The sequence below is a fragment of the Eucyclogobius newberryi genome, unplaced genomic scaffold (assembly GCF_026437365.1).
Source record: "Eucyclogobius newberryi isolate DKJ021-1_F unplaced genomic scaffold, fEucNew1.0.hap1 SCAF_211, whole genome shotgun sequence".
Classification (NCBI taxonomy): domain Eukaryota; kingdom Metazoa; phylum Chordata; class Actinopteri; order Gobiiformes; family Gobiidae; genus Eucyclogobius; species Eucyclogobius newberryi.
This window is the reverse complement of record NW_027315848.1, coordinates 89,987-114,000: the sequence shown is the minus strand read 5'-3', so window position 1 is coordinate 114,000 and position 24,014 is coordinate 89,987. Positions and strand designations below refer to the sequence as shown.

Sequence of the window (24,014 nt, the reverse complement as noted above, 5' to 3'; positions counted from 1 at the left end):
CAACAAGATGTAGGTCAAAAAAGGACTATGGTTACACATTTTGAAGCAATTTGAGTCTATTAGGTGTACAAAACCCCATAATTATAATGCACAGGACAATAGCCTCCAAAATCCCGTATTGTGGATTTCAGGTCCATGGTCTTATTGGCTGAACGACAAGCAACATACAAATCACGAGACTTTTTCCATTTAGAATGGGCTTCTTTCAATTACATGCAGAATCAAACACTTTTAGATTGGATTAAAAATGCTTGCTAACAAGCTGATTCCCCAAATATGCACTGTTTGGACTGTTCCTCAACTCTCAAACATCACTGAGGTCTACTTTATAATTCAATCAGTTGGTTTGTAATCCTTCCCATATGGTCTAGCGGTTAGGATTCCTGGTTCTCACCCAGGTGGCCCGGGTTCAACTCCCGGTATGGGAATATCCTGCCCTTGGAAGACTTGTATCCACATTACGCACAGGACATGTTGTGAAAACAAGTGTAAAAAGCTTTAATTGGTGTCCAGCGAGGCATAGAAAAATATCACGCATTTGGGCGCAGCTTTAATATCTAGTAATCGACCTTTAGCTTTTCCATGCAGTCTAACAGTGGTTGGATTTGAATGCATCCCTTCACAGGGACACAAACCTAAATCTAGCTCCTTAGACCACTCGGCCAGAATATCTAGTGGGGATCCAACACAAACTCAGAATGGCCAGATAGTGCTTCTTACCCAAAATTTTTTCATGCACTCACTCAAATGCTTTGTTTGAAACAAAACAATATCTCAAATTTGAGAGCAAAATGAACTGTATTCAATATCAAGAAATACTTCTATTTAGCAAAAGCAAAATACAAATCACGAGATTTGTTGCACGTAGAGTGGGCTTCTTTCCATTACATGCAGAACCAAGCACTTTTAGATAGTAAAAATGCTTGCTTAAAAGCTGGTGCCCCAACTGAGCACTGTTCCTTAACCTCTCCAACAGCCATGAGGCTTATGTTACACTTCAATCTTTTACACTTGATTCTTACATTTCCCATATGCTCTAGTGGTTAGGATTTCTGTCAACTGGAATTGAATCCTGTCAGCAACGTCTGTTTGGGAGCACAACTTTCAAGCTTTCGTTCCATTTTATAAACCAGCATGTTTCATTTCTCAGCATTTCTTTCAGATCAAGGGCATGTAGGAAATCCTGGGTTCAGTCCCCTGCAGCACCATTCAGTAGTCTGTTCATGGCACAAAGGGAAAGGTGTTGTCTCCAAACCTTGCTTGGAAAAAAATCATGACAGGCAGTAGATGGGGATGTAGCTCAGTGGTAGAGCAAAGTGCTTCTGTGCAAGATCCCAGTTCTGCATTACCTTTGAATCTAGATAACACATTTTGAAGCAATTTGAGTCATTTAGATGTATATAGCCCCGTAGGTATAATGCACTGGCCCCCTAAACCAGGTATTTTACGTTCAAGTCCCATCGAAGGAGAGCACTCAGCAGAGTGGCGCAGCGGAAGCGTGCTGGGCCCATAACCCAGAGGTCGATGGATCGAAACCATCCTCTGCTAGAATGTGTTTATTTGCACTGATGTTTTTTCTAATCAGGATTAACCAAGCTAGTCAGCAAAGTGTAGGTTTATTCTCAACTGATGCCGATATAGATGATGGAAGCTGAGTTTCAGCGCGAGCTCCCAGTTCCACCTTCCATTTAATTGAGCAGTATTTTATTTAATCCATCCTACATTGTCATTTCTTTTTTGGGGGAAAAAATAGCTGAGAAGGAACTCTTTCAAGACTATGTTACTTCACAAGTAATCAAAGTCAACGCTATGTTTAAGTAACTCTCTTGTCTTTAAGATAATGGTCCAGCAATCAGCACCTAGTAAAATTGCATACTCATGCTGAACCAACAAGATGTAGGTCAAAAAGGGACTATGGTTACACATTTTGAAGCAATTTGAGTCTATTAGGTGTACAAAACCCCATAATTATAATGCACAGGACAATAGCCTCCAAAATCCCGTATTGTGGATTTCAGGTCCATGGTCTTATTGGCTGAACGACAAGCAACATACAAATCACGAGACTTTTTCCATTTAGAATGGGCTTCTTTCAATTACATGCAGAATCAAACACTTTTAGACCGGATTAAAAATGCTTGCTAACAAGCTGATTCCCCAAATATGCACTGTTTGGACTGTTTCTCAACTCTCAAACATCACTGAGGTCTACTTTATACTTCAATCATTTGCTTTGTAATACTTTCCATATGGTCTAGCGGTTAGGATTCCTGGTTCTCACCCAGGTGGCCCGGGTTCAACTCCCGGTATGGGAATATCCTGCTCTTGGAAGACTTGTATCCACATTACGCACAGGACATGTTGTGAAAACAAGTGTAAAAACGTTTAATTGGTGTCCAGCGAGGCATAGAAAAATATCACGCATTTGGGCGCAGCTTTAATATCTAGTAATCGACCTTTAGCTTTTCCATGCAGTCTAACAGTGGTTGGATTTGAATGCATCCCTTCACAGGGACACGAACCTAAATCTAGCTCCTTAGACCACTCGGCCAGAATATCTAGTGGGGATCCAACACAAACTCAGAATGGCCAGATAGTGCTTCTTACCCAAAATGTTTTCATGCACTCAGTCAAATGCTTTGTTTGAAACAAAACAATATCTCAAATTTGAGAGCAAAATGAACTGTATTCAATATCAAGAAATACTTCTATTTAGCAAAAGCAAAATACAAATCACGAGATTTGTTGCACGTAGAGTGGGCTTCTTTCCATTACATGCAGAACCAAGCACTTTTAGATAGTAAAAATGCTTGCTTAAAAGCTGATGCCCCAACTGAGCACTGTTCCTTAACCTCTCCAACATCCATGAGGCTTATGTTACACTTCAATCTTTTACACTTGATTCTTACATTTCCCATATGCTCTAGTGGTTAGGATTTCTGTCAACTGGAATTGAATCCTGTCAGCAACGTCTGTTTGGGAGCACAACTTTCAAGCTTTCGTTCCATTTTATAAACCAGCATGTTTCATTTCTCAGCATTTCTTTCAGATCAAGGGCATGTAGGAAATCCTGGGTTCAGTCCCCTGCAGCACCATTCAGTAGTCTGTTCATGGCACAAAGGGAAAGGTGTTGTCTCCAAACCTTGCTTGGAAAAAAATCATGACAGGCAGTAGATGGGGATGTAGCTCAGTGGTAGAGCAAAGTGCTTCTGTGCAAGATCCCAGTTCTGCATTACCTTTGAATCTAGATAACACATTTTGAAGCAATTTGAGTCATTTAGATGTATATAGCCCCGTAGGTATAATGCACTGGCCCCCTAAACCAGGTATTTTTCGTTCAAGTCCCATCGAAGGAGAGCACTCAGCAGAGTGGCGCAGCGGAAGCGTGCTGGGCCCATAACCCAGAGGTCGATGGATCGAAACCATCCTCTGCTAGAATGTGTTTATTTGCACTGATGTTTTTTCTAATCAGGATTAACCAAGCTAGTCAGCAAAGTGTAGGTTTATTCTCAACTGATGCCGATATAGATGATGGAAGCTGAGTTTCAGCGCGAGCTCCCAGTTCCACCTTCCATTTAATCGAGCAGCACTTTTATTTAATCCATCCTACATTGTCATTTCTTTTTTGGGGGAAAAATAGCTGAGAAGGAACTCTTTCAAGACTATGTTACTTCACAAGTAATCAAAGTCAACGCTATGTTTAAGTAACTCTCTTGTCTTTAAGATAATGGTCCAGCAATCAGCACCTAGTAAAATTGCATACTCATGCTGAACCAACAAGATGTAGGTCAAAAAGGGACTATGGTTACACATTTTGAAGCAATTTGAGTCTATTAGGTGTACAAAACCCCATAATTATAATGCACAGGACAATAGCCTCCAAAATCCCGTATTGTGGATTTCAGGTCCATGGTCTTATTGGCTGAACGACAAGCAACATACAAATCACGAGACTTTTTCCATTTAGAATGGGCTTCTTTCAATTACATGCAGAATCAAACACTTTTAGATTGGATTAAAAATGCTTGCTAACAAGCTGATTCCCCAAATATGCACTGTTTGGACTGTTCCTCAACTCTCAAACATCACTGAGGTCTACTTTATAATTCAATCAGTTGCTTTGTAATCCTTCCCATATGGTCTAGCGGTTAGGATTCCTGGTTTTCACCCAGGTGGCCCGGGTTCAACTCCCGGTATGGGAATATCCTGCTCTTGGAAGACTTGTATCCACATTACGCACAGGACATGTTGTGAAAACAAGTGTAAAAACCTTTAATTGGTGTCAAGCGAGGCATAGAAAAATATCACGCATTTGGGCGCAGCTTTAATATCTAGTAATCGACCTTTAGCTTTTCCATGCAGTCTAACAGTTGTTGGATTTGAATGCATCCCTTCACAGGGACACGAACCTAAATCTAGCCCCTTAGACCACTCGGCCAGAATATCTAGTGGGGATCCAACACAAACTCAGAATGGCCAGATAGTGCTTCTTACCCAAGATGTTTTCATGCACTCAGTCAAATGCTTTGTTTGAAACAAAACAATATCTCAAATTTGAGAGCAAAACGAACTGTATTCAATATCAAGAAAAACTTCTATTTGGCAAAAGCAAAATACAAATCACGAGATTTGTTGCACGTAGAGTGGGCTTCTTTCCATTACATGCAGAACCAAGCACTTTTAGATAGTAAAAATGCTTGCTTAAAAGCTGGTGCCCCAACTGAGCACTGTTCCTTAACCTCTCCAACATCCATGAGGCTTATGTTACACTTCAATCTTTTACACTTGATTCTTACATTTCCCATATGCTCTAGTGGTTAGGATTTCTGTCAACTGGAATTGAATCCTGTCAGCAACGTCTGTTTGGGAGCACAACTTTCAAGCTTTCGTTCCATTTTATAAACCAGCATGTTTCATTTCTCAGCATTTCTTTCAGATCAAGGGCATGTAGGAAATCCTGGGTTCAGTCCCCTGCAGCGCCATTCAGTAGTCTGTTCATGGCACAAAGGGAAAGGTCCAAACCTTGCTTGGAAAAAAATCATGACAGGCAGTAGATGGGGATGTAGCTCAGTGGTAGAGCACAGTGCTTCTGTGCAAGATCCCAGTTCTGCATTACCTTTGAATCTAGATAACACATTTTGAAGCAATTTGAGTCATTTAGATGTATATAGCCCCGTAGGTATAATGCACTGGCCCCCTAAACCAGGTATTTTAGGTTCAAGTCCCATCGAAGGAGAGCACTCAGCAGAGTGGCGCAGCGGAAGCGTGTTGGGCCCATAACCCAGAGGTCGATGGATCGAAACCATCCTCTGCTAGAATGTGTTACTTTGCACTGATGGCTTTTCTAATCAGGATTAACCAAGCTAGTCAGCAAAGTGTAGGTTTATACTCAACTGATGCCGATATAGATGATGGAAGCTGAGTTTCAGCGCGAGCTCCCAGTTCCACCTTCCATTTAATCGAGCAGCACTTTTATTTAATCCATCCTACATTGTCATTTCTTTTTTGGGGGAAAAATAGCTGAGAAGGAACTCTTTCAAGACTATGTTACTTCACAAGTAATCAAAGTCAACGCTATGTTTAAGGAACTCTCTTGTCTTTAAGATAATGGTCCAGCAATCAGCACCTAGTAAAATTGCATACTCATGCTGAACCAACAAGATGTAGGTCAAAAAAGGACTATGGTTACACATTTTGAAGCAATTTGAGTCTATTAGGTGTACAAAACCCCATAATTATAATGCACAGGACAATAGCCTCCAAAATCCCGTATTGTGGATTTCAGGTCCATGGTCTTATTGGCTGAACGACAAGCAACATACAAATCACGAGACTTTTTCCATTTAGAATGGGCTTCTTTCAATTACATGCAGAATCAAACACTTTTAGACTGGATTAAAAATGCTTGCTAACAAGCTGATTCCCCAAATATGCACTGTTTGGACTGTTTCTCAACTCTCAAACATCACTGAGGTCTACTTTATACTTCAATCATTTGCTTTGTAATCCTTTCCATATGGTCCAGCGGTTAGGATTCCTGGTTCTCACCCAGGTGGCCCGGGTTCAACTCCCGGTATGGGAATATCCTGCTCTTGGAAGACTTGTATCCACAGTACGCACAGGACATGTTGTGAAAACAAGTGTAAAAACCTTTAATTGGTGTCCAGCGAGGCATAGAAAAATATCACGCATTTGGGCGCAGCTTTAATATCTAGTAATCGACCTTTAGCTTTTTCATGCAGTCTAACAGTTGTTGGATTTGAATGCATCCCTTCACAGGGACACGAACCTAAATCTAGCCCCTTAGACCACTCGGCCAGAATATCTAGTGGGGATCCAACACAAACTCAGAATGGCCAGATAGTGCTTCTTACCCAAGATGTTTTCATGCACTCAGTCAAATGCTTTGTTTGAAACAAAACAATATCTCAAATTTGAGAGCAAAACGAACTGTATTCAATATCAAGAAAAACTTCTATTTGGCAAAAGCAAAATACAAATCACGAGATTTGTTGCACGTAGAGTGGGCTTCTTTCCATTACATGCAGAACCAAGCACTTTTAGATAGTAAAAATGCTTGCTTAAAAGCTGGTGCCCCAACTGAGCACTGTTCCTTAACCTCTCCAACAGCCATGAGGCTTATGTTACGCTTCAATCTTTTACACTTGATTCTTACATTTCCCATATGCTCTCGTGGTTAGGATTTCTGTCAACTGGAATTGAATCCTGTCAGCAACGTCTGTTTGGGAGCACAACTTTCAAGCTTTCGTTCCATTTTATAAACCAGCATGTTTCATTTCTCAGCATTTCTTTCAGATCAAGGGCATGTAGGAAATCCTGGGTTCAGTCCCCTGCAGCGCCATTCAGTAGTCTGTTCATGGCACAAAGGGAAAGGTGTTGTCTCCAAACCTTGCTTGGAAAAAAATCATGACAGGCAGTAGATGGGGATGTAGCTCAGTGGTAGAGCACAGTGCTTCTGTGCAAGATCCCAGTTCTGCATTACCTTTGAATCTAGATAACACATTTTGAAGCAATTTGAGTCATTTAGATGTATATAGCCCCGTAGGTATAATGCACTGGCCCCCTAAACCAGGTATTTTAGGTTCAAGTCCCATCGAAGGAGAGCACTCAGCAGAGTGGCGCAGCGGAAGCGTGCTAGGCCCATAACCCAGAGGTCGATGGATCGAAACCATCCTATGCTAGAATGTGTTACTTTGCACTGATGGCTTTTCTAATCAGGATTAACCAAGCTAGTCAGCAAAGTGTAGGTTTATTCTCAACTGATGCCGATATAGATGATGGAAGCTGAGTTTCAGCGCGAGCTCCCAGTTCCACCTTCCATTTAATCGAGCAGCACTTTTATTTAATCCATCCTACATTGTCATTTCTTTTTTGGGGGAAAAATAGCTGAGAAGGAACTCTTTCAAGACTATGTTACTTCACAAGTAATCAAAGTCAACGCTATGTTTAAGGAACTCTCTTGTCTTTAAGATAATGGTCCAGCAATCAGCACCTAGTAAAATTGCATACTCATGCTGAACCAACAAGATGTAGGTCAAAAAAGGACTATGGTTACACATTTTGAAGCAATTTGAGTCTATTAGGTGTACAAAACCCCATAATTATAATGCACAGGACAATAGCCTCCAAAATCCCGTATTGTGGATTTCAGGTCCATGGTCTTATTGGCTGAACGACAAGCAACATACAAATCACGAGACTTTTTCCATTTAGAATGGGCTTCTTTCAATTACATGCAGAATCAAACACTTTTAGACTGGATTAAAAATGCTTGCTAACAAGCTGATTCCCCAAATATGCACTGTTTGGACTGTTTCTCAACTCTCAAACATCACTGAGGTCTACTTTATACTTCAATCATTTGCATTGTAATCCTTTCCATATGGTCCAGCAGTTAGGATTCCTGGTTCTCACCCAGGTGGCCCGGGTTCAACTCCCGGTATGGGAATATCCTGCTCTTGGAAGACTTGTATCCACAGTACGCACAGGACATGTTGTGAAAACAAGTGTAAAAACCTTTAATTGGTGTCCAGCGAGGCATAGAAAAATATCACGCATTTGGGCGCAGCTTTAATATCTGGTAATCGACCTTTAGCTTTTCCATGCAGTCTAACAGTTGTTGGATTTGAATGCATCCCTTCACAGGGACACGAACCTAAATCTAGCCCCTTAGACCACTCGGCCAGAATATCTAGTGGGGATCCAACACAAACTCAGAATGGCCAGATAGTGCTTCTTACCCAAGATGTTTTCATGCACTCAGTCAAATGCTTTGTTTGAAACAAAACAATATCTCAAATTTGAGAGCAAAACGAACTGTATTCAATATCAAGAAAAACTTCTATTTGGCAAAAGCAAAATACAAATCACGAGATTTGTTGCACGTAGAGTGGGCTTCTTTCCATTACATGCAGAACCAAGCACTTTTAGATAGTAAAAATGCTTGCTTAAAAGCTGGTGCCCCAACTGAGCACTGTTCCTTAACCTCTCCAACAGCCATGAGGCTTATGTTACGCTTCAATCTTTTACACTTGATTCTTACATTTCCCATATGCTCTCGTGGTTAGGATTTCTGTCAACTGGAATTGAATCCTGTCAGCAACGTCTGTTTGGGAGCACAACTTTCAAGCTTTCGTTCCATTTTATAAACCAGCATGTTTAATTTCTCAGCATTTCTTTCAGATCAAGGGCATGTAGGAAATCCTGGGTTCAGTCCCCTGCAGCGCCATTTAGTAGTCTGTTCATGGCACAAAGGGAAAGGTGTTGTCTCCAAACCTTGCTTGGAAAAAAATCATGACAGGTGGTAGATGGGGATGTAGCTCAGTGGTAGAGCACAGTGCTTCTGTGCAAGATCCCAGTTCTGCATTACCTTTGAATCTAGATAACACATTTTGAAGCAATTTGAGTCATTTAGATGTATATAGCCCCGTAGGTATAATGCACTGGCCCCCTAAACCAGGTATTTTAGGTTCAAGTCCCATCGAAGGAGAGCACTCAGCAGAGTGGCGCAGCGGAAGCGTGTTGGGCCCATAACCCAGAGGTCGATGGATCGAAACCATCCTCTACTAGAATGTGTTACTTTGCACTGATGGCTTTTCTAATCAGGATTAACCAAGCTAGTCAGCAAAGTGTAGGTTTATTCTCAACTGATGCCGATATAGATGATGGAAGCTGAGTTTCAGCGCGAGCTCCCAGTTCCACCTTCCATTTAATCGAGCAGCACTTTTATTTAATCCATCCTACATTGTCATTTCTTTTTTTGGGGAAAAATAGCTGAGAAGGAACTCTTTCAAGACTATGTTACTTCACAAGTAATCAAAGTCAACGCTATGTTTAAGGAACTCTCTTGTCTTTAAGATAATGGTCCAGCAATCAGCACCTAGTAAAATTGCATACTCATGCTGAATCAACAAGATGTAGGTCAAAAAAGGACTATGGTTACACATTTTGAAGCAATTTGAGTCTATTAGGTGTACAAAACCCCATAATTATAATGCACAGGACAATAGCCTCCAAAATCCCGTATTGTGGATTTCAGATCCATGGTCTTATTGGCTGAACGACAAGCAACATACAAATCACGAGACTTTTTCCATTTAGAATGGGCTTCTTTCAATTACATGCAGAATCAAACACTTTTAGACTGGATTAAAAATGCTTGCTAACAAGCTGATTCCCCAAATATGCACTGTTTGGACTGTTTCTCAACTCTCAAACATCACTGAGGTCTACTTTATACTTCAATCATTTGCTTTGTAATCCTTTCCATATTGTCCAGCGGTTAGGATTCCTGGTTCTCACCCAGGTGGCCCGGGTTCAACTCCCGGTATGGGAATATCCTGCTCTTGGAAGACTTGTATCCACAGTACGCACAGGACATGTTGTGAAAACAAGTGTAAAAACCATTAATTGGTGTCCAGCGAGGCATAGAAAAACATCACGCATTTGGGCGCAGCTTTAATATCTAGTAATCGACCTTTAGCTTTTCCATGCAGTCTAACAGTTGTTGGATTTGAATGCATCCCTTCACAGGGACACGAACCTAAATCTAGCCCCTTAAACCACTCAGCCAGAATATCTAGTGGGGATCCAACACAAACTCAGAATGGCCAGATAGTGCTTCTTACCCAAAATGTTTTCATGCACTCAGTCAAATGCTTTGTTTGAAACAAAACAATATCTCAAATTTGAGAGCAAAACGAACTGTATTCAATATCAAGAAAAACTTCTATTTGGCAAAAGCAAAATACAAATCACGAGATTTGTTGCACGTAGAGTGGGCTTCTTTCCATTACATGCAGAACCAAGCACTTTTAGATTGTAAAAATGCTTGCTTAAAAGCTGGTGCCCCAACTGAGCACTGTTCCTTAACCTCTCCAACATCCATGAGGCTTATGTTACACTTCAATCTTTTACACTTGATTCTTACATTTCCCATATGCTCTAGTGGTTAGGATTTCTGTCAACTGGAATTGAATCCTGTCAGCAACGTCTGTTTGGGAGCACAACTTTCAAGCTTTCGTTCCATTTTATAAAACAGCATGTTTCATTTCTCAGCATTTCTTTCAGATCAAGGGCATGTAGGAAATCCTGGGTTCAGTCCCCTGCAGCGCCATTCAGTAGTCTGTTCATGGCACAAAGGGAAAGGTGTTGTCTCCAAACCTTGCTTGGAAAAAAATCATGACAGGCAGTAGATGGGGATGTAGCTCAGTGGTAGAGCACAGTGCTTCTGTGCAAGATCCCAGTTCTGCATTACCTTTGAATCTAGATAACACATTTTGAAGCAATTTGAGTCATTTAGATGTATATAGCCCCGTAGGTATAATGCACTGCCCCCCTAAACCAGGTATTTTAGGTTCAAGTCCCATTGAAGGGGAGCACTCAGCAGAGTGGCGCAGCGGAAGCGTGCTGGGCCCATAACCCAGAGGTCGATGGATCGAAACCATCCTCTGCTAGAATGTGTTTATTTCCACTGATGGCTTTTCTAATCAGGATTAACCAAGCTAGTCAGCAAAGTGTAGGTTTATTCTCAACTGATGCCGATATAGATGATGGAAGCTGAGTTTCAGCGCGAGCTCCCAGTTCCACCTTCCATTTAATCGAGCAGCACTTTTATTTAATCCATCCTACATTGTCATTTCTTTTTTGGGGGAAAAAATAGCTGAGAAGGAACTCTTTCAAGACTATGTTACTTCACAAGTAATCAAAGTCAACGCTATGTTTAAGTAACTCTCTTGTCTTTAAGATAATGGTCCAGCAATCAGCACCTAGTAAAATTGCATACTCATGCTGAACCAACAAGATGTAGGTCAAAAAAGGACTATGGTTACACATTTTGAAGCAATTTGAGTCTATTAGGTGTACAAAACCCCATAATTATAATGCACAGGACAATAGCCTCCAAAATCCCGTATTGTGGATTTCAGGTCCATGGTCTTATTGGCTGAACGACAAGCAACATACAAATCACGAGACTTTTTCCATTTAGAATGGGCTTCTTTCAATTACATGCAGAATCAAACACTTTTAGATTGGATTAAAAATGCTTGCTAACAAGCTGATTCCCCAAATATGCACTGTTTGGACTGTTCCTCAACTCTCAAACATCACTGAGGTCTACTTTATAATTCAATCAGTTGCTTTGTAATCCTTCCCATATGGTCTAGCGGTTAGGATTCCTGGTTTTCACCCAGGTGGCCCGGGTTCAACTCCCGGTATGGGAATGTCCTGCTCTTGGAAGACTTGTATCCACATTACGCACAGGACATGTTGTGAAAACAAGTGTAAAAACCTTTAATTGGTGTCCAGCGAGGCATAGAAAAATATCACGCATTTGGGCGCAGCTTTAATATCTAGTAATCGACCTTTAGCTTTTCCATGCAGTCTAACAGTGGTTGGATTTGAATGCATCCCTTCACAGGGACACGAACCTAAATCTAGCCCCTTAGACCACTCGGCCAGAATATCTAGTGGGGATCCAACACAAACTCAGAATGGCCAGATAGTGCTTCTTACCCAAAATGTTTTCATGCACTCAGTCAAATGCTTTGTTTGAAACAAAACAATATCTCAAATTTGAGAGCAAAATGAACTGTATTCAATATCAAGAAATACTTCTATTTAGCAAAAGCAAAATACAAATCACGAGATTTGTTGCACGTAGAGTGGGCTTCTTTCCATTACATGCAGAACCAAGCACTTTTAGATTGTAAAAATGCTTGCTTAAAAGCTGGTGCCCCAACTGAGCACTGTTCCTTAACCTCTCCAACATCCATGAGGCTTATGTTACACTTCAATCTTTTACACTTGATTCTTACATTTCCCATATGCTCTAGTGGTTAGGATTTCTGTCAACTGGAATTGAATCCTGTCAGCAACGTCTGTTTGGGAGCACAACTTTCAAGCTTTCGTTCCATTTTATAAACCAGCATGTTTCATTTCTCAGCATTTCTTTCAGATCAAGGGCATGTAGGAAATCCTGGGTTCAGTCCCCTGCAGCGCCATTCAGTAGTCTGTTCATGGCACAAAGGGAAAGGTGTTGTCTCCAAACCTTGCTTGGAAAAAAATCATGACAGGCAGTAGATGGGGATGTAGCTCAGTGGTAGAGCACAGTGCTTCTGTGCAAGATCCCAGTTCTGCATTACCTTTGAATCTAGATAACACATTTTGAAGCAATTTGAGTCATTTAGATGTATATAGCCCCGTAGGTATAATGCACTGGCCCCCTAAACCAGGTATTTTATGTTCAAGTCCCATCGAAGGAGAGCACTCAGCAGAGTGGCGCAGCGGAAGCGTGCTGGGCCCATAACCCAGAGGTCGATGGATCGAAACCATCCTCTGCTAGAATGTGTTACTTTGCACTGATGGCTTTTCTAATCAGGATTAACCAAGCTAGTCAGCAAAGTGTAGGTTTATTCTCAACTGATGCCGATATAGATGATGGAAGCTGAGTTTCAGCGCGAACTCCCAGTTCCACCTTCCATTTAATCGAGCAGCACTTTTATTTAATCCATCCTACATTGTCATTTCTTTTTTGGGGGAAAAATAGCTGAGAAGGAACTCTTTCAAGACTATGTTACTTCACAAGTAATCAAAGTCAACGCTATGTTTAAGGAACTCTCTTGTCTTTAAGATAATGGTCCAGCAATCAGCACCTAGTAAAATTGCATACTCATGCTGAACCAACAAGATGTAGGTCAAAAAAGAACTATGGTTACACATTTTGAAGCAATTTGAGTCCATTAGGTGTACAAAACCCCATAATTATAATGCATAGGACAATAGCCTCCAAAATCCCGTATTGTGGATTTCAGGTCCATGGTCTTATTGGCTGAACGACAAGCAACATACAAATCACGAGACTTTTTCCATTTAGAATGGGCTTCTTTCAATTACATGCAGAATCAAACACTTTTAGATTGGATTAAAAATGCTTGCTAACAAGCTGATTCCCCAAATATGCACTGTTTGGACTGTTCCTCAACTCTCAAACATCACTGAGGTCTACTTTATAATTCAATCAGTTGCTTTGTAATCCTTCCCATATGGTCTAGCGGTTAGGATTCCTGGTTTTCACCCAGGTGGCCCGGGTTCAACTCCCGGTATGGGAATATCCTGCTCTTGGAAGACTTGTATCCACTTTACGCACAGGACATGTTGTGAAAACAAGTGTAAAAACATTTAATTGGTGTCCAGCGAGGCATAGAAAAATATCACGCATTTGGGCGCAGCTTTAATATCTAGTAATCGACCTTTAGCTTTTCCATGCAGTCTAACAGTGGTTGGATTTGAATGCATCCCTTCACAGGGACACGGACCTAAATCTATCCCCTTAGACCACTCGGCCAGAATATCTAGTGGGGATCCAACACAAACTCAGAATGGCCAGATAGTGCTTCTTACCCAAAATGTTTTCATGCACTCAGTCAAATGCTTTGTTTGAAACAAAACAATATCTCAAATTTGAGAGCAAAATGAACTGTATTCAATATCAAGAAATACTTCTATTTAGCAAAAGCAAAATACAAATCACGAGATTTGTTGCACGTTGAGTGGGCTTCTTTCCATTACATGCAGAACCAAGCACTTTTAGATAGTAAAAATGCTTGCTTAAAAGCTGGTGCCCCAACTGAGCACTGTTCCTTAACCTCTCCAACATCCATGAGGCTTATGTTACACTTCAATCTTTTACACTTGATTCTTACATTTCCCATATGCTCTAGTGGTTAGGATTTCTGTCAACTGGAATTGAATCCTGTCAGCAACGTCTGTTTGGGAGCACAACTTTCAAGCTTTCGTTCCATTTTATAAACCAGCATGTTTCATTTCTCAGCATTTCTTTCAGATCAAGGGCATGTAGGAAATCCTGGGTTCAGTCCCCTGCAGCGCCATTCAGTAGTCTGTTCATGGCACAAAGGGAAAGGTGTTGTCTCCAAACCTTGCTTGGAAAAAAATCATGACAGGTAGTAGATGGGGATGTAGCTCAGTGGTAGAGCACAGTGCTTCTGTGCAAGATCCCAGTTCTGCATTACCTTTGAATCTAGATAACACATTTTGAAGCAATTTGAGTCATTTAGATGTATATAGCCCCGTAGGTATGATGCACTGGCCCCCTAAACCAGGGATTTTAGGTTCAAGTCCCATCGAAAGAGAGCACTCAGCAGAGTGGCGCAGCGGAAGCGTGCTGGGCCCATAACCCAGAGGTCGATGGATCGAAACCATCCTCTGCTAGAATGTGTTACTTTGCACTGATGGCTTTTCTAATCAGGATTAACCAAGCTAGTCAGCAAAGTGTAGGTTTATTCTCAACTGATGCCGATATAGATGATGGAAGCTGAGTTTCAGCGCGAGCTCCCAGTTCCACCTTCCATTTAATCGAGAAGCACTTTTATTTAATCCATCCTACATTGTCATTTCTTTTTTGGGGGGAAAAATAGCTGAGAAGGAACTCTTTCAAGACTATGTTACTTCACAAGTAATCAAAGTCAACGCTATGTTTAAGTAACTCTCTTGTCTTTAAGATAATGGTCCAGCAATCAGCACCTAGTAAAATTGCATACTCATGCTGAACCAACAAGATGTAGGTCAAAAAAGAACTATGGTTACACATTTTTAAGCAATTTGAATCCATTAGGTGTACAAAACCCCATAATTATAATGCATAGGACAATAGCCTCCAAAATCCCGTATTGTGGATTTCAGGTCCATGGTCTTATTGGCTGAACGACAAGCAACATACAAATCACGAGACTTTTTCCATTTAGAATGGGCTTCTTTCAATTACATGCAGAATCAAACACTTTTAGATTGGATTAAAAATGCTTGCTAACAAGCTGATTCCCCAAATATGCACTGTTCGGACTGTTCCTCAACTCTCAAACATCACTGAGGTCTACTTTATAATTCAATCAGTTGCTTTGTAATCCTTCCCATATGGTCTAGCGGTTAGGATTCCTGGGTTTTACCCAGGTGGCCCGGTTTCAACTCCCGGTATGGGAATATCCTGCTCTTGGAAGACTTGTATCCACATTACGCACAGGACATGTTGTGAAAACAAGTGTTAAAACCTTTAATTGGTGTCCAGCGAGGCATAGAAAAATATCACGCATTTGGGCGCAGCTTTAATATCTAGTAATCGACCTTTAGCTTTTCCATGCAGTCTAACAGTGGTTGGATTTGAATGCATCCCTTCACAGGGACACGAACCTAAATCTATCCCCTTAGACCACTCGGCCAGAATATCTAGTGGGGATCGAACACAAACTCAGAATGGCCAGATAGTGCTTCTTACCCAAAATGTTTTCATGCACTCAGTCAAATGCTTTGTTTGAAACAAAACAATATCTCAAATTTGAGAGCAAAATGAACTGTATTCAATATCAAGAGATACTTCTATTTAGCAAAAGCAAAATACAAATCACGAGATTTGTTGCACGTAGAGTGGGCTTCTTTCCATTACATGCAGAACCAAGCACTTTTAGATAGTAAAAATGCTTGCTTAAAAGCTGGTGCCCCAACTGAGCACTGTTCCTTAACCTCTCCAACATCCATGAGGCTTATGTTACACTTCAATCTTTTACACTTGATTCTTACATTTCCCATATGCTCTAGTGGTTAGGATTTCTGTCAACTGGAATTGAATCCTGTCAGCAACGTCTGTTTGGGAGCACAACTTTCAAGCTTTCGTTCCATTTTATAAACCAGCATGTTTCATTTCTCAGCATTTCTTTCAGATCAAGGGCATGTAGGAAATCCTGGGTTCAGTCCCCTGCAGCGCCATTCAGTAGTCTGTTCATGGCACAAAGGGAAAGGTCCAAACTTTGCTTGGAAAAAAATCATGACAGGCAGTAGATGGGGATGTAGCTCAGTGGTAGAGCACAGTGCTTCTGTGCAAGATCCCAGTTCTGCATTACCTTTGAATCTAGATAACACATTTTGAAGCAATTTGAGTCATTTAGATGTATATAGCCCCGTAGGTATAATGCACTGGCCCCCTAAACCAGGTATTTTAGGTTCAAGTCCCATCGAAGGAGAGCACTCAGCAGAGTGGCGCAGCGGAAGCGTGCTGTGCCCATAACCCAGAGGTCGATGGATCGAAACCATCCTCTGCTAGAATGTGTTACTTTGCACTGATGGCTTTTCTAATCAGGATTAACCAAGCTAGTCAACAAAGTGTAGGTTTATTCTCAACTGATGCCGATATAGATGATGGAAGCTGAGTTTCAGCGCGAGCTCCCAGTTCCACCTTCCATTTAATCGAGCAGCATTTTTATTTAATCCATCCTACATTGTCATTTCTTTTTTGGGGGGAAAAATAGCTGAGAAGGAACTCTTTCAAGACTATGTTACTTCACAAGTAATCAAAGTCAACGCTATGTTTAAGTAACTCTCTTGTCTTTAAGATAATGGTCCAGCAATCAGCACCTAGTAAAATTGCATACTCATGCTGAACCAACAAGATGTAGGTCAAAAAAGGACTATGGTTACACATTTTGAAGCAATTTGAGTCTATTAGGTGTACAAAACCCCATAATTATAATGCACAGGACAATAGCCTCCAAAATCCCGTATTGTGGATTTCAGGTCCATGGTCTTGTTTGGCTGAACGACAAGCAACACACAAATCACGAGACTTTTTCCATTTAGAATGGGCTTCTTTCAATTACATGCAGAATCAAACACTTTTAGATTGGATTAAAAATGCTTGCTAACAAGCTGATTCCCCAAATATGCACTGTTTGGACTGTTCCTCAACTCTCAAACCTCACTGAGGTCTACTTTATAATTCAATCAGTTGCTTTGTAATCCTTCCCATATGGTCTAGTGGTTAGGATTCCTGGTTCTCACCCAGGTGGCCCGGGTTCAACTCCTGGTATGGGAATATGCTGCTCTTGGAAGAATTGTATCCACATTACACACAGGACATGTTGTGAAAACAAGTGTAAAAACCTTTAATTGGTGTCCAGCGAGGCATAGAAAAATATCACGCATTTGGGCGCAGCTTTAATATCTAGTAATCGACGTTTAGCTTTTCCATGCAGTCTAACAGTTGTTGGATTTGAATATATCCCTTCACAGGGACACGAACCTAAATCTAGCCCCTTAGACCACTCGGCCAGAATATCTAGTAGGGATCCAACACAAACTCAGAATGGCCAGATAGTGCTTCTTACCCAAAATGTTTTCATGCACTCAGTCAAATGCTTTGTTTGAAACAAAACAATATCTCAAATTTGAGAGCAAAATGAACTGTATTCAATATCAAGAAATACTTCTATTTAGCAAAAGCAAAATACAAATCACGAGATTTGTTGCACGTAGAGTGGGCTTCTTTCCATTACATGCAGAACCAAGCACTTTTAGATAGTAAAAATGCTTGCTTAAAAGCTGGTGCCCCAACTGAGCACTGTTCCTTAACCTCTCCAACATCCATGAGGCTTATGTTACACTTCAATCTTTTACACTTGATTCTTACATTTCCCATATGCTCTAGTGGTTAGGATTTCTGTCAACTGGAATTGAATCCTGTCAGCAACGTCTGTTTGGGAGCACAACTTTCAAGCTTTCGTTCCATTTTATAAACCAGCATGTTTCATTTCTCAGCATTTCTTTCAGATCAAGGGCATGTAGGAAATCCTGGGTTCAGTCCCCTGCAGCGCCATTCAGTAGTCTGTTCATGGCACAAAGGGAAAGGTGTTGTCTCCAAACCTTGCTTGGAAAAAAATCATGACAGGCAGTAGATGGGGATGTAGCTCAGTGGTAGAGCACAGTGCTTCTGTGCAAGATCCCAGTTCTGCATTACCTTTGAATCTAGATAACACATTTTGAAGCAATTTGAGTCATTTAGATGTATATAGCCCCGTAGGTATAATGCACTGGCCCCCTAAACCAGGTATTTTAGGTTCAAGTCCCATCGAAGGAGAGCATTCAGCAGAGTGGCGCAGCGGAAGCGTGCTGTGCCCATAACCCAGAGGACGATGGATTGAAACCATCCTCTGCTAGAATGTGTTACTTTTCACTGATGGCTTTTCTAATCAGGATTAACCAAGCTAGTCAGCAAAGTGTAGGTTTATTCTCAACTGATGCCGATATAGATGATGGAAGCTGAGTTTCAGCGCGAGCTCCCAGTTCCACCTTCTATTTAATCCATCCTACATTGTCATTTCTTTTTTGGGGGGAAAAATAGCTGAGAAGGAACTCTTTCAAGACTATGTTACTTCACAAGTAATCAAAGTCAACGCTATGTTTAAGTAACTCTCTTGTCTTTAAGATAATGGTCCAGCAATCAGCACCTAGTAAAATTGCATACTCATGCTGAACCAACAAGATGTAGGTCAAAAAAGGACTATGGTTACACATTTTGAAGCAATTTGAGTCTATTAGGTGTACAAAACCCCATAATTATAATGCACAGGACAATAGCCTCCAAAATCCCGTATTGTGGATTTCAGGTCCATGGTCTTGTTTGGCTGAACGACAAGCAACATACAAATCACGAGACTTTTTCCATTTAGAATGGGCTTCTTTCAATTACATGCAGAATCAAACACTTTTAGATTGGATTAAAAATGCTTGCTAACAAGCTGATTCCCCAAATATGCACTGTTTGGACTGTTCCTCAACTCTCAAACCTCACTGAGGTCTACTTTATAATTCAATCAGTTGCTTTGTAATCCTTCCCATATGGTCTAGTGGTTAGGATTCCTGGTTCTCACCCAGGTGGCCCGGGTTCAACTCCCGGTATGGGAATATGCTGCTCTTGGAAGACTTGTATCCACATTACGCACAGGACATGTTGTGAAAACAAGTGTAAAAACCTTTAATTGGTGTCCAGCGAGGCATAGAAAAATATCACGCATTTGGGCGCAGCTTTAATATCTAGTAATCGACGTTTAGCTTTTCCATGCAGTCTAACAGTTGTTGGATTTGAATATATCCCTTCACAGGGACACGAACCTAAATCTAGCCCCTTAGACCACTCGGCCAGAATATCTAGTAGGGATCCAACACAAACTCAGAATGGCCAGATAGTGCTTCTTACCCAAAATGTTTTCATGCACTCAGTCAAATGCTTTGTTTGAAACAAAACAATATCTCAAATTTGAGAGCAAAATGAACTGTATTCAATATCAAGAAATACTTCTATTTAGCAAAAGCAAAATACAAATCACGAGATTTGTTGCACGTAGAGTGGGCTTCTTTCCATTACATGCAGAACCAAGCACTTTTAGATAGTACAAATGCTTGCTTAAAAGCTGGTGCCCCAACTGAGCACTGTTCCTTAACCTCTCCAACATCCATGAGGCTTATGTTACACTTCAATCTTTTACACTTGATTCTTACATTTCCCATATGCTCTAGTGGTTAGGATTTCTGTCAACTGGAATTGAATCCTGTCAGCAACGTCTGTTTTGGAGCACAACTTTCAAGCTTTCGTTCCATTTTATAAACCAGCATGTTTCATTTCTCAGCATTTCTTTCAGATCAAGGGCATGTAGGAAATCCTGGGTTCAGTCCCCTGCAGCGCCATTCAGTAGTCTGTTCATGGCACAAAGGGAAAGGTCCAAACCTTGCTTGGAAAAAAATCATGACAGGCAGTAGATGGGGATGTAGCTCAGTGGTAGAGCACAGTGCTTCTGTGCAAGATCCCAGTTCTGCATTACCTTTGAATCTAGATAACACATTTTGAAGCAATTTGAGTCATTTAGATGTATATAGCCCCGTAGGTATAATGCACTGGCCCCCTAAACCAGGTATTTTAGGTTCAAGTCCCATCGAAGGAGAGCACTCAGCAGAGTGGCGCAGCGGAAGCGTGCTGTGCCCATAACCCAGAGGTCGATGGATCGAAACCATCCTCTGCTAGAATGTGTTACTTTGCACTGATGGCTTTTCTAATCAGGATTAACCAAGCTAGTCAGCAAAGTGTAGGTTTATTCTCAACTGATGCCGATATAGATGATGGAAGCTGAGTTTCAGCGCGAGCTCCCAGTTCCACCTTCCATTTAATCGAGCAGCATTTTTATTTAATCCATCCTACATTGTCATTTCTTTTTTGGGGGGAAAAATAGCTGAGAAGGAACTCTTTCAAGACTATGTTACTTCACAAGTAATCAAAGTCAACGCTATGTTTAAGTAACTCTCTTGTCTTTAAGATAATGGTCCAGCAATCAGCACCTAGTAAAATTGCATACTCATGCTGAACCAACAAGATGTAGGTCAAAAAAGGACTATGGTTACACATTTTGAAGCAATTTGAGTCTATTAGGTGTACAAAACCCCATAATTATAATGCACAGGACAATAGCCTCCAAAATCCCGTATTGTGGATTTCAGGTCCATGGTCTTGTTTGGCTGAACGACAAGCAACATACAAATCACGAGACTTTTTCCATTTAGAATGGGCTTCTTTCAATTACATGCAGAATCAAACACTTTTAGATTGGATTAAAAATGCTTGCTAACAAGCTGATTCCCCAAATATGCACTGTTTGGACTGTTCCTCAACTCTCAAACCTCACAGAGGTCTACTTTATAATTCAATCAGTTGCTTTGTAATCCTTCCCATATGGTCTAGTGGTTAGGATTCCTGGTTTTCACCCAGGTGGCCCGGGTTCAACTCCCGGTATGGGAATATCCTGCTCTTGGAAGACTTGTATCCACATTACGCACAGGACATGTTGTGAAAACAAGTGTAAAAACCTTTAATTGGTGTCCAGCGAGGCATAGAAAAATATCACGCATTTGGGCGCAGCTTTAATATCTAGTAATCGACGTTTAGCTTTTCCATGCAGTCTAACAGTTGTTGGATTTGAATATATCCCTTCACAGGGACACGAACCTAAATCTAGCCCCTTAGACCACTCGGCCAGAATATCTAGTAGGGATCCAACACAAACTCAGAATGGCCAGATAGTGCTTCTTACCCAAAATGTTTTCATGCACTCAGTCAAATGCTTTGTTTGAAACAAAACAATATCTCAAATTTGAGAGCAAAATGAACTGTATTCAATATCAAGAAATACTTCTATTTAGCAAAAGCAAAATACAAATCACGAGATTTGTTGCACGTAGAGTGGGCTTCTTTCCATTACATGCAGAACCAAGCACTTTTAGATAGTAAAAATGCTTGCTTAAAAGCTGGTGCCCCAACTGAGCACTGTTCCTTAACCTCTCCAACATCCATGAGGCTTATGTTACACTTCAATCTTTTACACTTGATTCTTACATTTCCCATATGCTCTAGTGGTTAGGATTTCTGTCAACTGGAATTGAATCCTGTCAGCAACGTCTGTTTGGGAGCACAACTTTCAAGCTTTCGTTCCATTTTATAAACCAGCATGTTTCATTTCTCAGCATTTCTTTCAGATCAAGGGCATGTAGGAAATCCTGGGTTCAGTCCCCTGCAGCGCCATTCAGTAGTCTGTTCATGGCACAAAGGGAAAGGTGTTGTCTCCAAACCTTGCTTGGAAAAAAATCATGACAGGCAGTAGATGGGGATGTAGCTCAGTGGTAGAGCACAGTGCTTCTGTGCAAGATCCCAGTTCTGCATTACCTTTGAATCTAGATAACACATTTTGAAGCAATTTGAGTCATTTAGATGTATATAGCCCCGTAGGTATAATGCACTGGCCCCCTAAACCAGGTATTTTAGGTTCAAGTCCCATCGAAGGAGAGCATTCAGCAGAGTGGCGCAGCGGAAGCGTGCTGGGCCCATAACCCAGAGGACGATGGATTGAAACCATCCTCTGCTAGAATGTGTTACTTTTCACTGATGGCTTTTCTAATCAGGATTAACCAAGCTAGTCAGCAAAGTGTAGGTTTATTCTCAACTGATGCCGATATAGATGATGGAAGCTGAGTTTCAGCGCGAGCTCCCAGTTCCACCTTCTATTTAATCCATCCTACATTGTCATTTCTTTTTTGGGGGGAAAAATAGCTGAGAAGGAACTCTTTCAAGACTATGTTACTTCACAAGTAATCAAAGTCAACGCTATGTTTAAGTAACTCTCTTGTCTTTAAGATAATGGTCCAGCAATCAGCACCTAGTAAAATTGCATACTCATGCTGAACCAACAAGATGTAGGTCAAAAAAGGACTATGGTTACACATTTTGAAGCAATTTGAGTCTATTAGGTGTACAAAACCCCATAATTATAATGCACAGGACAATAGCCTCCAAAATCCCGTATTGTGGATTTCAGGTCCATGGTCTTATTGGCTGAATGACAAGCAATATACAAATCACGAGACTTGTTCCATTTAGAATGGGCTTCTTTCAATTACATGCAGAATCAAACACTTTTAGATTGGATTAAAAATGCTTGCTAACAAGCTGATTCCCCAAATATGCACTGTTTGGACTGTTCCTCAACTCTCAAACATCACTGAGGTCTACTTTATAATTCAATCAGTTGCTTTGTAATCCTTCCCATATGGTCTAGCGGTTAGGATTCCTGATTCTCACCCAGGTGGCCGGGGTTCAACTCCTGGTTTGGGAATATCCTGCTCTTGGAAGACTTGTATCCACATTACGCACAGGACATTTTGTGAAAACAAGTGTAAAAACCTTTAATTGGTGTCCAGCGAGGCATAGAAAAATATCACGCATTTGGGCGCAGCTTTAATATCTAGTAATCGACGTTTAGCTTTTCCATGCAGTCTAACAGTTGTTGGATTTGAATATATCCCTTCACAGGGACACAAACCTAAATCTAGCCCCTTAGACAACTCGGCCAGAATATCTAGTAGGGATCCAACACAAACTCAGAATGGCCAGATAGTGCTTCTTACCCAAAATGTTTTCATGCACTCAGTCAAATGCTTTGTTTGAAACAAAACAATATCTCAAATTTGAGAGCAAAATGAACTGTATTCAATATCAAGAAATACTTCTATTTAGCAAAAGCAAAATACAAATCACGAGATTTGTTGCACGTAGAGTGGGCTTCTTTCCATTACATGCAGAACCAAGCACTTTTAGATAGTAAAAATGCTTGCTTAAAAGCTGGTGCCCCAACTGAGCACTGTTCCTTAACCTCTCCAACATCCATGAGGCTTATGTTACACTTCAATCTTTTACACTTGATTCTTACATTTCCCATATGCTCTAGTGGTTAGGATTTCTGTCAACTGGAATTGAATCCTGTCAGCAACGTCTGTTTTGGAGCACAACTTTCAAGCTTTCGTTCCATTTTATAAACCAGCATGTTTCATTTCTCAGCATTTCTTTCAGATCAAGGGCATGTAGGAAATCCTGGGTTCAGTCCCCTGCAGCGCCATTCAGTAGTCTGTTCATGGCACAAAGGGAAAGGTCCAAACCTTGCTTGGAAAAAAATCATGACAGGCAGTAGATGGGGATGTAGCTCAGTGGTAGAGCACAGTGCTTCTGTGCAAGATCCCAGTTCTGCATTACCTTTGAATCTAGATAACACATTTTGAAGCAATTTGAGTCATTTAGATGTATATAGCCCCGTAGGTATAATGCACTGGCCCCC

At 41.0% G+C, this 24,014-nt stretch overlaps 16 non-coding genes across 16 annotated transcripts; all 16 read left to right on the top strand.

The window, feature by feature from the left end:
• Nucleotides 1-356: 356 nt before the first annotated feature.
• Nucleotides 357-428, top strand: trnae-cuc (transfer RNA glutamic acid (anticodon CUC)). The gene has a single exon. It is a non-coding gene; the product is annotated as a tRNA-Glu (tRNA).
• A 1,048-nt stretch (nucleotides 429-1,476) lies between these two features.
• On the top strand, nucleotides 1,477-1,548 carry trnam-cau (transfer RNA methionine (anticodon CAU)). The gene has a single exon. It is a non-coding gene; the product is annotated as a tRNA-Met (tRNA).
• A 695-nt stretch (nucleotides 1,549-2,243) lies between these two features.
• trnae-cuc (transfer RNA glutamic acid (anticodon CUC)) lies at nucleotides 2,244-2,315 on the top strand. Its single transcript has one exon. It is a non-coding gene; the product is annotated as a tRNA-Glu (tRNA).
• Nucleotides 2,316-3,363: 1,048 nt separating this feature from the next.
• On the top strand, nucleotides 3,364-3,435 carry trnam-cau (transfer RNA methionine (anticodon CAU)). The gene has a single exon. It is a non-coding gene; the product is annotated as a tRNA-Met (tRNA).
• A 695-nt stretch (nucleotides 3,436-4,130) lies between these two features.
• trnae-uuc (transfer RNA glutamic acid (anticodon UUC)) lies at nucleotides 4,131-4,202 on the top strand. The gene has a single exon. It is a non-coding gene; the product is annotated as a tRNA-Glu (tRNA).
• Nucleotides 4,203-6,010: 1,808 nt separating this feature from the next.
• On the top strand, nucleotides 6,011-6,082 carry trnae-cuc (transfer RNA glutamic acid (anticodon CUC)). Its single transcript has one exon. It is a non-coding gene; the product is annotated as a tRNA-Glu (tRNA).
• Nucleotides 6,083-7,897: 1,815 nt separating this feature from the next.
• trnae-cuc (transfer RNA glutamic acid (anticodon CUC)) lies at nucleotides 7,898-7,969 on the top strand. The gene has a single exon. It is a non-coding gene; the product is annotated as a tRNA-Glu (tRNA).
• A 1,815-nt stretch (nucleotides 7,970-9,784) lies between these two features.
• On the top strand, nucleotides 9,785-9,856 carry trnae-cuc (transfer RNA glutamic acid (anticodon CUC)). The gene has a single exon. It is a non-coding gene; the product is annotated as a tRNA-Glu (tRNA).
• Nucleotides 9,857-10,904: 1,048 nt separating this feature from the next.
• trnam-cau (transfer RNA methionine (anticodon CAU)) lies at nucleotides 10,905-10,976 on the top strand. The gene has a single exon. It is a non-coding gene; the product is annotated as a tRNA-Met (tRNA).
• A 696-nt stretch (nucleotides 10,977-11,672) lies between these two features.
• On the top strand, nucleotides 11,673-11,744 carry trnae-uuc (transfer RNA glutamic acid (anticodon UUC)). The gene has a single exon. It is a non-coding gene; the product is annotated as a tRNA-Glu (tRNA).
• Nucleotides 11,745-12,792: 1,048 nt separating this feature from the next.
• Nucleotides 12,793-12,864, top strand: trnam-cau (transfer RNA methionine (anticodon CAU)). The gene has a single exon. It is a non-coding gene; the product is annotated as a tRNA-Met (tRNA).
• A 695-nt stretch (nucleotides 12,865-13,559) lies between these two features.
• On the top strand, nucleotides 13,560-13,631 carry trnae-uuc (transfer RNA glutamic acid (anticodon UUC)). The gene has a single exon. It is a non-coding gene; the product is annotated as a tRNA-Glu (tRNA).
• Nucleotides 13,632-14,679: 1,048 nt separating this feature from the next.
• trnam-cau (transfer RNA methionine (anticodon CAU)) lies at nucleotides 14,680-14,751 on the top strand. The gene has a single exon. It is a non-coding gene; the product is annotated as a tRNA-Met (tRNA).
• Nucleotides 14,752-17,329: 2,578 nt separating this feature from the next.
• On the top strand, nucleotides 17,330-17,401 carry trnae-cuc (transfer RNA glutamic acid (anticodon CUC)). The gene has a single exon. It is a non-coding gene; the product is annotated as a tRNA-Glu (tRNA).
• A 1,796-nt stretch (nucleotides 17,402-19,197) lies between these two features.
• On the top strand, nucleotides 19,198-19,269 carry trnae-cuc (transfer RNA glutamic acid (anticodon CUC)). Its single transcript has one exon. It is a non-coding gene; the product is annotated as a tRNA-Glu (tRNA).
• A 1,810-nt stretch (nucleotides 19,270-21,079) lies between these two features.
• trnae-uuc (transfer RNA glutamic acid (anticodon UUC)) lies at nucleotides 21,080-21,151 on the top strand. The gene has a single exon. It is a non-coding gene; the product is annotated as a tRNA-Glu (tRNA).
• Nucleotides 21,152-24,014: the final 2,863 nt, after the last annotated feature.